Source organism: Scardinius erythrophthalmus (assembly GCF_964197995.2).
Source record: "Scardinius erythrophthalmus genome assembly, chromosome: 3".
Classification (NCBI taxonomy): Eukaryota; Metazoa; Chordata; class Actinopteri; order Cypriniformes; family Leuciscidae; genus Scardinius; species Scardinius erythrophthalmus.
The window spans coordinates 54,967,445-54,982,684 of NC_138223.1; the positions used below are offsets into that span (position 1 = coordinate 54,967,445).

Consider the following 15,240-nt stretch of genomic DNA (forward strand, 5'->3'; position numbering starts at 1 on the left):
CATTATAAACTGATTTATCCAATTGTTTTATTAATTTTCCACTACAGTAGTTACTTTTCAGCAATATTTTAATGATTTAAAACTTTTAAAATCACACACAGACATCAAGAATCTACATATGAATCTCAACAATGGTGACAATCAAACAAATGCTTAATGTTTCAATGCATGATGGGAGCCACCAATCAGAATGCATCAATGGCTGACATCATGCATTGCAGCATGAATAAATTATGCAGCTGAATTGTCCTGTAATTTTCATTGTTTTTTCTGTTTGCTTTTATTTTGCTATTGTTTTGTTCTGACTTTAGTAGCTTGTTTTGTGATGTTCAGAGTTGATCTGTTTGTCACTAGTTTGTTTATTGTCACCATTGTTGAGACTCATATGCTGATTCTTGATGTCTGTGTGTTTAAACACAGTAACTTCTTTGCTCAAAGTATTTTCAAAATTTTTGATATTGCTGTTGGATCTCAAACTGTAGAATCTCAGAGCTACAATCACCAATACTAAGACAAGACATCAAGCATATAGTCAAAGATTTAGACTCTGAATGACATCAGTGAATCAGGTCACTACATGATAATGTTTTTATCATCAAAACATATTGTGAGCAAGTCATGTTTTCTCTTGCAGTAACAAATGTGCTTTATAAACAGAGTTGCAGCAACCAGAGAAAAACTAATATTGAAATATGAAAAGTGTCAAGAGTCCAACTAAAGCAAACACTGACCACCAAAATGGTGACTTGAAAATAAAAATTCCATAAAACATTACCGTCTAAACTTCTGTTAAATCTCAAGAACTTTTGTCGATGTAGAAAAGAAAATAAAGTAATAAAAGTCAGTTTGACAGAAATAAAGTCAAACTGGTAATAATAAGTGCAACAACTCGAAGTCAGTAGTTCTTGTGTTTCTCTTTTTTCTGTTCTTGTTTCTCTTTCCTTCAATGATTCTGCTTATTAACATCAGGTGTCACCACTAATAGCCAATCATCACTTAATTAATCACTTAATTATCTCATTAACTTCAACACTGCTTCAGTGTTAACTTAATTATCTCATTAACTTCAACACTGTTCAGTGTTAATTTTTAACACCCTGTAGTGTGGACACATATAAACACTGAGGAGTGTTAATTTAACACTGGGGATTTTGCTGTGTACTAGGAATATTTTTTATATAGTAATAATAATAGTTTGTTTAATATAATATTATATAATCATTAAAATTGTATCTGGACAGTGCATTTCACAACAGTAAAAGGAAATTTGAAATCACAATATGGCTTTAATGTTTTTGTGACTGGGCATGTTTATCCAAAACCCTAATAATTAAACTTTTCTTTTGTTTACTTGCTTGGTGAAGAAGAGGATAGAAGTGTCTTTTATTGAACAGTTGGAAACGCATGTTCTGTTAAAGGTTCATTAAATGGTTAAAGGGGCATTAAACGGTTCTGTACAAGGTTTAAACCTATTGGCATATTTAGAAAATAACAAATATTCCTAAAGAACCTTTAAATTACCATATGTTTTAGTTTACAATGAGATATATTTGTTTGTGTTCATTATAATATGGATGAAGTCAATGTTCTAAAAAATAATTAAGATGTACTTTATTGCAACATCGTACTACAGAAAAGTATTTAAAAATAACTGTGTTTCTTCACAAAAGGTCTGACATCTGATTTGAGAAATGAGAGCAGGAGAAATCTAAAATGAGTTTCCATACTGAAAGACAAGATGAGGACACTGCCTCTGAAATGAGTTCTCCATCTCCTGGATCCAGCTGTGAGTCTGTGAAGAGTGATCAATCCATGAGGAATCTTCCGTCTGAATTCAGTGATGCAACAATGACCTCTGACCCCAGGTGAGACACTGGCCATTTCAGCATTAACAGATGCTTTTATACAAAGTGATTTACAGTGTATTCCAGAAGCCTGCAGTGGGTGAGTGCTGATAAAGGCTGCAGTTGCTTTGAACGCCCAGAGAGTGCGATGATAGAGGATAGACTTGTGGTGCTCTCGCAGGTTACCAGGAGCTTAACGACTCCACGGACCGTAACTACCACAATGTTAACAGAAAGTAAATATAGTTAATAAAAGGCTGATTTGACGTTTACTTGACTGACAGGACAGCTGTTTCGGTGGTTGCCTAGCAACATAAAAAACGCAGTGCACTGCTCGTTCTGTGTGATCGGGGCAGTGCTGTGCGCCTCGCGTTTTCAAACCTGAAAAACGCTTTTGGTGCGATCGGGGCCTAAAGCAGTGTTTTAGTGTCGCTTTCAGAGCGGTCACGCCCGTAACAGAGAACTGTCTCATCCATAACATTGTTTTTTCCCTATAAATGCGAACACGAAAAATACAATTAAATAAATACAATTAAATAAATATTTTATGTTCTGTGGAGAGACAAACTTTCTTCATCCGGTGTGTAGTATTACTTTTGGTTTGCGCAGTGTAATTCACAGAATTGATTGCTCTGCTACCAGCCTCTGTCACGGACTGTGGAGCTTGAGACTATTGGGCAAGCGCGCAGCTGAGAAGGTGTCACGATGTGGTTTTGTGTCCTGTCATGTTTAGTGGTTCCCTGTCTGTCTATTAGTCATCCCAGGTGTTTCCCATTAACCACGCCCCCTTGTTATTCTGTCTAGCTCGTTTACCCCTGTATTTAAGCCCTGTGTTTCAGCCCTGTCTTTGTGAGTTCTTGTTTGACTGTTTTGTGTCTACAGTTACGCTGTTGTTCGGTTGTTCTGTTCCTGTGTTCTTGTCCTAGTCTGTCTGAGTTTGTTATCTTTTGAGTTTGTTTAATAAAACCTGCTGCAATTGGATCCTGCTTCTGCATCTGCTTCAGCCGTCAGCGTAACAGAAGGCAGTGTCGCTGTCAAATCTGTCCCTGCGTAAAGTAACGATGCGCCAAATTGAAAAAGCAACTATGTTTCATTACCAAATTTTCAGTAGTAGCACGTTATACTACTTGTACCCGAAAAAAGTAGTTACATTACTGTAATGCGTTACTTTGTTTATGTTTATGTACCACTGTTTATGACCACAAAAGGTAGGTTTCCTGCTCGTGGATAAAAACCTAAATAAATTTAATGGCTGTGAATAGCGACCAGCATCATTTTTTTCATCTGTATCACAAAATAATCCCATGTGATACGTGCCATAGTCTAAATGAATTGTTCTGGTATAGGCTACGATATGAAATTTAATGTATTATTTAACAAAAATCCTGACCTTGGCTGATGGTCTGTGCTTGACTGCGTGTTCATGAGACAGCTCTGCAGTTCACTCCGACTCGCCCAGAAAAGCACACAATTTGTGACAAATCAAGATTAACAATAATACAACACAAAATATAGGCCTAATCCATATCTTCTTCTCTGAGGTGAATACCTGTTGTGTTTGTAGTTTTCGCGCTCACATCTGTCAACTGTCATTCTGATATTTAGCCTAACTCAGTGAAGAAAGTTCTTTGACTTTTTGGGGGATTTTCTAGGCATTGTATTTGTATTTACTTAACGAATGAATGAAATAATGAATGAATCACTTGGCCTAGCCTACTACAGAATGCTATGGAGAAAGAGTTTGCGTGGACTTCATTTGTTGACTCCTTTCTTGTTACACGGCAAGGTTGGTGACTTGATCATTACACCAAAACAGGAAGTAAAGTATCTGGGATGTAGCCTGGCAAGCCAGACCTACATCAAGATGTTAGGTCTGGCAACTCACCATAGACACGGCTCAATCCGAGGGGCGGGATAAACGGCTGTCTTTCAAATTCCCTCTGCACGCAATAGGACAGCGCTTCAACCAACCAGAGCGTTTTCCCAACAGCGGAGCTAGTTGATAGATTCAACTTTTGCCATATCTGGCCGGCAAAACTACAAACACATCTTCCTTTTTTTAAGAATGATTTTTCTCAAAGAAAAACTTAACTCCAAGTCCTCCAGAGTCGCGGCCAAAGCCGATTCGAAAGACTGTTCTCCAGCAGCAGCCATTCTTTGTTTTCAAGTAGCAGGGAACCGTCGCAACTCTGTCGTCATTATGTTAAGCCCGCCCCGCCTACTCTATACACGTTGTGATTGGCCTGACCCAATTTAGGTTTTTGCAGCTCGAAAGTCAATGGAGAGTTGCCAGACTACCCTGGCTGCAAAATACATTTTGCTGCCGCTAGGGTGCGTCTAGATTTCTCGGCTATCTGGGATGTGTATTAGATAATAAATTGACAGGAGAAAATATGTCTGTTTTAGTTTGTTCAAAAATATGTAATGGGATAACATTTTTAGCAAGACAGGGGGCTTTACTAAATACTTAAACTTAAAAAATGTTAGCTGGAGCATTAGTGCAGGCACACTATGATTATGCTGCAACATTTTGGTTTAGTGGTGGTACGAAACGAACAAAAAATAAATTGCAGACTGCTCAAAATAAGCTATGCAAGGTAATATTGAAAGCACATCCACAGTTGCATCTAAATGACGAATAATTTACCTTGTTGTATAAAGCAGATAAAAGTTGAAAGTGATTTTAGAAAGGAAGTTAAAAAATGGCTTTTTATCATTAATTTTAAAGTGATGTAGTGTGAGATTCTGAACTTGATGGTGATTTCTCTCCATATATGATCTGTTCTTACATTTTGTAAACATAGAGGACCACAATGGAAATAAGCCTTTTGCTTTTCTGTGTATTTTATCCTCGACAGTTTATGAAATGACGTATGATCCCTCTGTGTACAAATTTCAATATTGTCTAATAAATCAATAAATCAAAATACTTAATCAATTACTTAATTGTAAATGGCTTTTGATGAAAAGTGTCTTCTTAATTAATAAATAAGTGTAAATATATGGAGCATTCTAGTTATACAGCACAGCTAGTGCTCCAAAATTCCATTTTGTTTGTTTGTCATTTGTCAGTATCAGCAGGAGGAAGAGACTGAGATCAGAGTCTCCAGAACCCAGCGGTGTGTCTCTGAAGAGTAACACATTCATGAGGCATCTCATTAATTTCAGTGATGGACCAGTGACCTCTGATCCTCCGTTAGTATAAACCTTTACTTGCTGATTTATTGTAGTGCATCTAAGATGAAAAATGATTTTAGTGAAAAAACTCAGTAAAAAAAAAATAAAATAAGAAAAAGAAAGAAATGCCATGAAATAAAATAAAAATTGAGTATGCAACATATGCTTAACATGAAGAGGGGTCTAAAATCATATATAGTAACCAATATATTTCTGATGTTATTTAATGGTCATTCTAATGACTGCATTGCTGCTCTTTACTTTTTAATTACAGCAGGGCAGAGATACAAGAGCTGATCAGATCTGTGCCATTCTCTACATCCCACTATCAGGACAAAACTGAAGCAACCCTGCAGACACACACACTGAAGACTGGAGACCTGCAGAGAGTCAAAGACCATCACAAAACCAGCATGAAGATCAAGTATGAGAGATTGTTTGAGGGAATCAAACTCCAAAAGAATGAAACCCTCCTGAACAGGATCTACACACAGCTCTACATCATAGAGGGAGAGAGAGAAGGAGTGAATGAAGAACATGAGGTTTTACAGATGGAGAAAACGGCCAGAACACAACACTCACAAGACACTCCAATCTACTGCAATGACATCTTTAAAGCCTCACCTGAACTAGGATGTGAGGAGAAAGACCAAATCAAGACTGTTCTTACTAAAGGCATCGCTGGAATCGGGAAAACCATTTCTGTGCAGAAGTTCATTCTGGACTGGGCCAAGGGAAAAGCCAATCAGGATGTAGATTTCATGTTTGTGCTTCCATTTAGAGAGATGAATTTGATCCAAGATCATCAGTACAGTCTTCACAGACTTCTACTGGACTTTCATCCTGAACTTAAAGATCTGGACTCAAAGATTTATGAGGAGTGTAAAGTTGTGTTCATCTTTGATGGTCTGGATGAAAGCAGAATCACACTGATGTTTTCAGATGCTCAGAAAGTTTCTGATGTGACTGAGACTTCATCAGTGGGTGTGTTGATGTCAAACCTCATTAAAGGAGATCTGCTTCCCTCTGCTCTCATCTGGATCACCTCCAGACCAGCTGCAGCCAATCAGATCCCCTCCAATTACATCAACCGTCTGACAGAGATTCAGGGATTCAACGAGCCTCAGAAGGAGGAATATTTCAGGAAGAGAATCAGTGACGAGCATCAAGCCAGGAGAATCATCTCACACATCAGAAGAGCAAGAAGCCTCCACATCATGTGCCACATACCCGTCTTCTGCTGGATCTCATCCACTGTGCTTCAGAAGCTCCTGGAAAAAGATCTGAGTGCAGAAATCCCTCAAACTCTGACTGAAATGTACATCCACTTCCTGCTGATTCAGATCAACATGAGGAATCAGAAGTATGAAGAGAAAGATCCAGAGAAACTCCTGCAGTCCAACAGAGAAGTGATTGTGAAACTTGCTGAAGTGGCTTTCAAACAGCTGATGAAGGGCAATGTGATGTTCTATGAGGAGGACCTGAGAGAGAGCGGCATAGACGTCACTGACGCCTCAGTGTATTCTGGGATTTGCACTGAGATCTTTAAAGAGGAATCTGTGATTCATCAGAAGAAAGTCTATAGCTTTGTTCATCTGAGCATTCAGGAGTTTCTTGCTGCTTTCTATGCATTTTACTACCATGTTTATTACCATCACAACTATGGAGAGACTGAAGAATTTTGCCTCAGTACAAAATTTGCTTAAAGGAGCAGTAGATAAAGCTCTTGAGAGTGAGAATGGACACCTGGATCTTTTCCTGCGGTTCCTGCTGGGTGTCTCACTGGAGTCCAATCAGAGACTCTTACAGGATCTACTGACACACACAGAGAGCAGCTCAGAGAGCATCAGGAGAACCACACAGTACATTAAAGAGAAGATCAAAGATGGACATGGACTCTCCGCTGAAAGATCCATCAATCTGTTCCTCTGTCTGCTGGAAGTCAAAGATCAGACTCTGTCCAGTGAGATTCAGGAGTTTGTGAAATCAGACAAACACTCAGAAAAGAAACTCTCTCGTGCTCACTGCTCAACAATCACCTACATGCTTCAGATGTCAGAGGAGGTGCTGGATGAGCTGGACCTCAAGAAATACAACACATCAGATGAGGGGAGAAGAAGACTGATACCAGCTGTGATCAACTGCAGGAAAGCTCTGTGAGTGTTTTTTTCTCTCTTGTATACTCATTTAAGTTACTTAATATTTGTAGATAACTTCAGTTTGATACATTTTAACTGTTCGAGAATATACAGACAGAAAATTGTGTTCTGCTCTCTTTTAGTCTTGCTGGCTGTAATCTCAGTTGCCAGTCTTGTAAAATTGTGGCATCCGCCCTTCAATCTTCAAACTCGTTCCTCAGAGAGCTGGATCTGAGTAACAATGACCTGCAGGATTCAGATTTGAAGCTGCTCTCTGATGGACTAAAGAGTCCAAACTGTCAGCTGGAGATACTGAGGTGTGTAAGAACATATAAGGGATATATACACACTCAGTCGGTCATAATGTTGATGTGTGTTTGTTAATGATCTGACTGTGTGTCTGTAGGTTGTCTGGCTGTATGGTGACAGAGGAAGGCTGTGGTTATGTGTCTTCAGCTCTGAGTTCAAACCCCTCACACCTGAGAGAACTGGATCTGAGCTACAATCACCCAGGAGAATCAGGAGTCCAGCAGCTCAACGACAGACTCAATGATCCAAACTACAAACTGGAGATACTCAAGTATGTGGGCTAGTTATGAATCATATGTTTCCTAAGAGGGATATTTTGTTAAGATAATGTTTTCTGAAATGTTGTGCTCCCATTATTTTTTTGCTGACTCTCTGATTTAATACAGAAAAATCCATAAACCTCATGTAAGAACAACATTTTTTATCTGTTATAGCCAACTTTAGAGGTGTAAAACTAGAGGTTTTAATTTAATTCAGCTTTAAAAAAAATGACTACACTATACAGTTTTATTTTTTCACTAAATAACGAACGAGTGTAGTTACCGATTTCAGATAAAATCTGCAGAATGTTCATAAAGTGCACAATTAATCGTTGTCAACCCTGCTCCTGGAGGTCTGCCTTCCTGCAGACTTCTGTTCTAACCCCTTGACTTCACAAACCTGCCTGTAATTTTCAAGTAAACTTGATTAGCTGGATCAGGTGTGTTTGATTGTGGTTGGAGCTGAACTCTGCAGGACATTAGTAAATATTGAAAGCAAATTCATACACTTTCTTGAAAAGCTAAAAACAAAAGTCAGAAAAGTCTGGTAAACACCTTCAAACTACCATTGGTCCGTGGCGTTTATGTAATAGGTAGGTGTGGCTCTGAGGCTCTTTTTTTTTTTTTTTACATGGAAATCTTCTCCGGTTCATTTCCTCTATTTAGTCTGTCTTTTCACAGCTGACATTGTTGGTTGTTTACCACATATTTGCATATCCTCTTAAAGGATCATCTAAATGGTCACCTATTTCAAAAGTATTTTTACTCCTAAGCAAAGAATATATTGGGTCCTTACTTTACTAAAGCATAAAACTACCATAATATGCTTGTAGAAATACAAGAAACAAGTTCAACTACTAGTTTCTATGAAAAACAATGCTTCAGCCAGTTATTCTACTTCTAAATGTGCTTTCCGGGGTTGAATGTCTGTTTTTGTTTTGGTCTGTGTGATCCCGCTACACTGCAAATTTGCCCAATAGTATTTTGAAACACGGGTTGCCAGTTGGTGGAAAACACAGCGGATTGCAGCCAGCAAACAACTGAGTCAAAGATGGCAGATTTTACCCAACCTAAAAAGCCTCTGCAGTAAAAACATTGCTAATTATTACATTGGCTGATCAGCTTGCAATGTAAGGCTCATGAAAGGAACATGAAATGTATCGCTTTCCATTGTCATGCGCCCTCATTCCTGTTGCGTTTCTCAATCTGGCAAATCGTGTGTGTGTCGATTCAGAGGACGGGGTGGGAGAAACAACTCTCTCCAATATTTTGAATATGGACTGCAGTACCCATTACAACAGCTAGCAGCCAATATTATATACTGCACCTTTAAACATTATTTGTTTTTCTCTCTGCTCAGTTTGGATCATGGAGGAAATTTCAGGATCACACCAGGACTGCGGAAATGTAAGTCCACACACACACATGCAAACCTCTGCATTCTTAATGCCACCGCTCTTCTGATCTGTCTTTGTGTGCACAGATGCTTGTGATCTCACTCTGGATCCAAACACAGCACACACTCGTCTCTCTCTGTCTGATGGGAACAAAAAAACAACATTTGAGAAAGAATATCAGCTGTATCCTGATCATCCAGAGAGATTTGTGCTCCAGGAGCAGGTTCTGTGTCGAGAGAGTCTGACTGGACGCTGTTACTGGGAGGCTGAATGGACTGGATGGGGTCATGTCGCAGTGGCATATAAAGGAATCAGCAGGAAAGGAGGGAGTGAATGTCAGTTTGGACACAATGAAAAGTCCTGGAATCTTTACCGTTGTGATGATATTTACTCTGTCTGGCACAATAGTAAGAGAAAGAACATTCCTGTCCCTTCATCTTGTTCTAACAGAGTAGGAGTGTATGTGGACGTGTCAGCCGGCAGTCTGTCCTTCTACAGCGTCTCTGACACACACACACTCACACACTTATACACATTCAACACCACATTCACTGAAACCCTCTGTGCTGGATTTAGGGTTTATAATGATTCTTCAGTGTCTCTGTGTCAGATTTAACAGCCTCCGGTGATGAACCAAAAAGACACATATGGAAACACATTATAAGTCACATCATGACATATAAATTCACAATTATCTGAAATAAAGTCAGAATAAGGAGATATAAAGTCACAATTGTGACAAATGACGGAATCAAACAAATTCTACATAAAGTGTACAGGAAGGCTCCTCTTCAATGGGCTATGAAGGCCAACCTCCACAGTGCTAATAAGAGATGTGATTGGTCAGATTTGCTTATATGAATAAATTACTGGACCTATCAGAATATTTTGTGAATATGCAAATAGCTCTGTAAACTATATAGATCATATCATATCGATTTTCTGATTGGCTAACACAGACTTAGAACCCTCTGTCAAACAGGAAAGATTAGGTTAATCCATTTGAGGTAATCGTTATATATTTCCTTTATAGTTTCTAAGAAATACATGAGAGGTGGGAGTAAGATAAACCAGGTGCTTGCTGTTTTTTATAGCACTACTACAAACTCTACGGCGTTTACACAAAGAAACACAGAAGGGTACATTTTCATTTCATAAACACACAACAGTAGTCAAGCTGTTTTTATGTTATATTTAAATACATAACATTTATTGTTAAATAATTTATAGATAGATAGATAGATATTTTTTACCATTTCATAACTTTTGAATCTTTTTTGCTGTCCTGATTTGTCACTCCTTCACTGAAGGTTCTGAAGGGTCTGACCACACGCCACTGATATCTGGTATCCAGTCTGTTATTGTGTGAGTCAGTGGAGACTTCAGGGAGTCAGAGATGATGGTCTGTAGAAACACAGGCTCTTCATTTGATCTCATAAAGCTACTGTAGATTTTGTTACAGTTTCAGAGGATCCTCAGTCTCAGTTTCATCCTGCTGGATTGTCCGGAAATATCCATTTTATGGTTTTGTTGTAAGTTGTACCTCACTCTGTGTTTAACACTATTGTCTTTGCAAAATTATGCCAAAACTACAATTCTGAGTAATTCATATGTTTGTCTTTGATTTGGTTCAACCTTGACTTGATACATTTTATAGTTACCTCTTTATCTCTAAATTATTTTTTTTTCTGTGTTTTTGAAAACTTAAAATGGTTTTAGTCCAAATACATTGCAAAAAATATAAATTAATTTGAATGAATCTAAGTTACTAAGTAAGTAACTTCTAAGCATCAGATCAGGAGAAAATGTCTCTGTATTTTAACATCTGTACAGTGTAGCTGTTACTGGTTTTGTTCAATAAATCTTTGCACATAATGAATGGACTGTGTGTCATGTTACATCTGTAAAGTTCAGATTGAGGACTGAGAGATTCAGACACTAAACATTGAGATGATGCAGTGATTAGTGTGTGTTTAAAGCAGACGTCACACACTCACACACTGTCTGCTCTCCTATATTTCATGTGTCTTTCTGATTCTCAGTCTGTTTTCATTCTTCATTGGTTCCTCTCTCATGTCCTGAATGGATGTGTTGTTGGAGTCTCTGCTGCTGGACGGGGGTCAAATGTCATTGAAGAAAGACAATTACGGATATTCAAGCTAAAACATTGCGTATTTAAATGTTGTCTATTTTGTGATAAATTCATACGTTCTTTGTTACAATGTATAACATAAACAGGCTTCTGCTCTTCTTTACAGGATATTTTAAAACCATTATGAGTTTAAAACCATAGAGATAAACATTATTTTATTGTCAAAACAAATGAGCATTATTTATTCACAGCTGCTGAAATAGCCTTAACTAGTTTTATTTTCTATAACATCTACCTTCACTTTATTTGAGCGGGGAAGCGGCTACATCTGTGCCATGAAGCCAAACTCAACTCTATGATGGCATGCCAAGATTTCAGTTAAAATATGCTAACATATGAACAGAACTTCAGTATGAGTTAACTCAGGCTTCAACCAAATGCAGAAGCATACGCAGGCAAGAGACAGTGATGGCAACAAATTAGAAAAGATTTATTGATTCATTTGCATTTTTATCAAAGATTTGTAAATGTTCTCATAACAAACAAGTGGGTGGAAAATTGACTGCACATTGTCACCATTTCATGGACATGGACTTAACTTATTAATCGGTTATGTTGTTAATACAGTAATATGGTAATAGAAAAGTATATGATGAATGTCATTAAATGGGATCAAGTTTAAAAAATAAAGGTAAGAATGATACATACAAATGATGAATTAATTAGGTTATATATAAGCTAATAAATGTCATAATTTTAATTACAGCACAGATTTATGTCTTGAGCTCAGTACTCTTACTAAATTTAAATATTTCATTTCAGAAACAAATTTACAGCACACACTCTTTTTTTTTATATTTAGACTTTTGTTTTGTTTAGATGTCGAATTAGAGATTGCCATAAAAGTGTGATTTTGATTGAACCTGCACATACTCAAAGTCCAGGGAACAGGTAGAATTTTTTTGTAAGCGTGACTCTTTCTATACTTGGCAATATTTTGCACTGCCGTGTGAAACGTGGGTCGTCATCCATGCGTGAGCTGACCTATAAAAAAAATAAAAAATAAACAATTTGAAAGTGAAAAAACTGTACTCTACTTAAAAAAAAACTCAAAATCAAAACATTGGAAAAATAAACCAATTAAAATTCTTAAATTACCTTCCTGAACAGATCCATGATGTCATCATCATGAGCCCTTTCACAGAACACCTCCACGATGTAGTTGACAAAAAAAAGATCCTTTGATACTATTTCTGTACAAATTGATACCTGTGGAGATAAATCAATGGTAAGTTAAGCATTTATATGTATAACAAACAAACAACTGCACTGTTTTATTTGTCACACATCTGAGTGGTGTCACACATCAAATCATTCATTTAATAATTTTTACCAGACATTCGTGAACAAGACAAACACATGTGCGAGCTACAAATTAATCTCATTTCAGCAATCATGTCACATACAATAAACTGACCAGGGGGGCTGGACATAAAACAGACGAAATCTTTGCTCACGTGCACCCAACGACCAGAGCAATAGTAAAAACCTCCTGGGTGATCTGGACAGAGAAATGGACACTATACAGTACTAAATAAAGAAAAAAGGTAAAGAGAAAACAGGAAATAGCAATATGAAAACTGAGTTTTATCAGTAATGTCGTACCTCCTCTGCAGGCTTGAATCAGAATAACCTTTGATTTATTAATCAGAGCAGGACATTTCTCTGAGTTCAGATGGGAGAAGATGTCGTCAACACGGAAGTAATCCTTGGGGTTTTCCTCCTTATGATAGTTGACACCTAAAATGGTTTCTTCACTATATCAGGTTTTTTTTCCCCGTGAGACATAATAACCACAAAGGTGCTGTCCGAGTCTTCATGTTCAGAACGTGCAGCGAAGTCCTTGATTGCTGTATCTATTTCCTGTGAACAACAACAACAACAATAAATATATATATATATATATATATATATATATATATAATAAAAAAATTATAAACAAAAAAAGTCGCTGTTTTAAATAGGCAAATGCTTAAAAGTATATGATTGGATCATTATTGCAGTTATTATTATGTTTCTAGCATGTTATATGTTTGGCAACAGCTCTTCTAACCCAATCAATGGAGTGTGTGGTTTTTATTTCTTAAACAAACATGTAGGAAGACACATCATGGCCATATTCCAGGATTACAATGTCAAGATTCATCAGGCTCAGATTGTGAAAGAATGGTTGGAAGAATCATTTCCACACATGAATCGGTTCCTCAGAGTCCAGAGCTGAACCTCAGTGAAAGTCTTTGGGATGTTCTTGTGTATAGGACATAACATCACACACCTTATTTCCATTAAGAGGTGCATCAAGATCTTGTATTGACAATGCAAAAGTCTGTAAAGTCTCCTTCAGTACATCCCAAAGACTTTCACTGATTTAAAAATAATATTAATTTCATGAGGCTGTACGCACAATTCCAGAGAGATTTGTGTATTTCTCAACACTGTAATCCAGAGCCGTCAGCAGCCACTCCATGTTCTCCTCGTCTCTCTCTGCTCCAGCCCAGCGCCAACACAATCCAAAATGAACAGAATTAAAGCAGAAGCAACAGAACCAATGTCTGGAGCAACATTAGAGTTGGGTATCTTAGGAGGAGCATTAGTGTTAACACTGATCCATGTTAAAAATCAGTTGAAAGTGATTTGAAACAGAGATACTTGCTTCTTTTTTCTCTCTTGTAAGAATTTCAGTCTTCATCTGTCGGCTGCATGGAGTCATTGTGTGTGGCCTCGCACTGGACTGGACTGGACTCGCACTGGACTGGACTGGACTGGACTGACTGCTCCTCCACAGACACTGGAGCATTTCTGCTCTCCTCTTGAACAGATGGATGATCTGAAGACAGAAAAACACACATCATGTTTTAGATCATTCAATATATTTAAAGATGTACCAACAGCCCATTGAACAAAGAACAATCTAAACTCTGCACTAAATATTTTTTCTGCCTTTCTAATACAATGTATAACATAAAATTGGGAATATGTTCATGTAGAGAAAAATGTCCCATTCATGTACATTCCTCTTTGCTTGTTTTTCTATATAATTCAGAGCATTACACTCATAGTCTTTAAACCAGTATAAACAGGTTTTTCTTTACCTTCCTCAACTCAAGGCGATGTGCAAGATCATTTTGTTTGATTTTACACAACACTTGGACTGCGATCCTGCCCGCATCATCACTGTACTGTTGTACCATACAATCCACCACATCCATACAGTCAGATTTCTCCAGCTTTTCTCGAGGAATAGGGCTGATGTCTGACGTCACTCCACTCCATAGCTGCTGTTTCAACTCTTGGAGATCTGTTTCAATAAGCTCCTCAAGTGCCTCAGTCATCACTCTTTTAGTGGCAGCCATTTTGAGTCACTGGGAGAAAAAGGACAAAACAGTCTTAGATCTGGGACTGATCTGGGACCATCGTCCAACAGTCTAGTGGACATCAATTTATCAGACATATAAAAACGAAACTTTTTGGTTGATCTATATTAGCTAATTTACATGAATGTAATGAAATGTTTTTTAAAAAGGTAAATTTGTTTTTCCAAGTAAATATTACTATGCAATTAATTGAATTAATTACTAATTAATCAGGCCTACATTTCTGGTTTGTGCCCGAGCCCCACCGCCCTTTTTTATTCGTCATGTAAAATATTTTGATCAAGAGATATCATCAAAGCAAAACGTATAAATCATTTTGATTTAAAACATTATTAAACGAATCAAACTGTGTAATCATGAGGAAAAATTTCTGTTTTGCATGGTCTAGGCCTATACATTAATCTGGCACACGTTGCAATCAGACATTTCAATATCTTGGTCTAATAAAGGTATATTATATATATATATATATATATATATATATATATATAGATAGATAACATATTAACATATTAAAATATTGCCACATTCAGACCTTTTATTATTATCTAGTACGAATGTTTAAAATACCATTACAGAACAATCGGCA

The 15,240-nt window shown here is 37.3% G+C and overlaps 1 pseudogene across 1 annotated transcript; it reads left to right on the forward strand.

Moving 5' to 3' along the window:
- Positions 1 to 5,419: 5,419 nt before the first annotated feature.
- Positions 5,420 to 10,296, forward strand: LOC308687484 (NACHT, LRR and PYD domains-containing protein 3-like; annotated as a pseudogene). The gene is made up of 5 exons (XR_014032232.1): positions 5,420 to 7,177; positions 7,303 to 7,476; positions 7,566 to 7,739; positions 9,089 to 9,135; positions 9,212 to 10,296. The product of XR_014032232.1 is annotated as an NACHT, LRR and PYD domains-containing protein 3-like (transcript).
- The last annotated feature ends 4,944 nt before the right edge of the window (positions 10,297 to 15,240 follow it).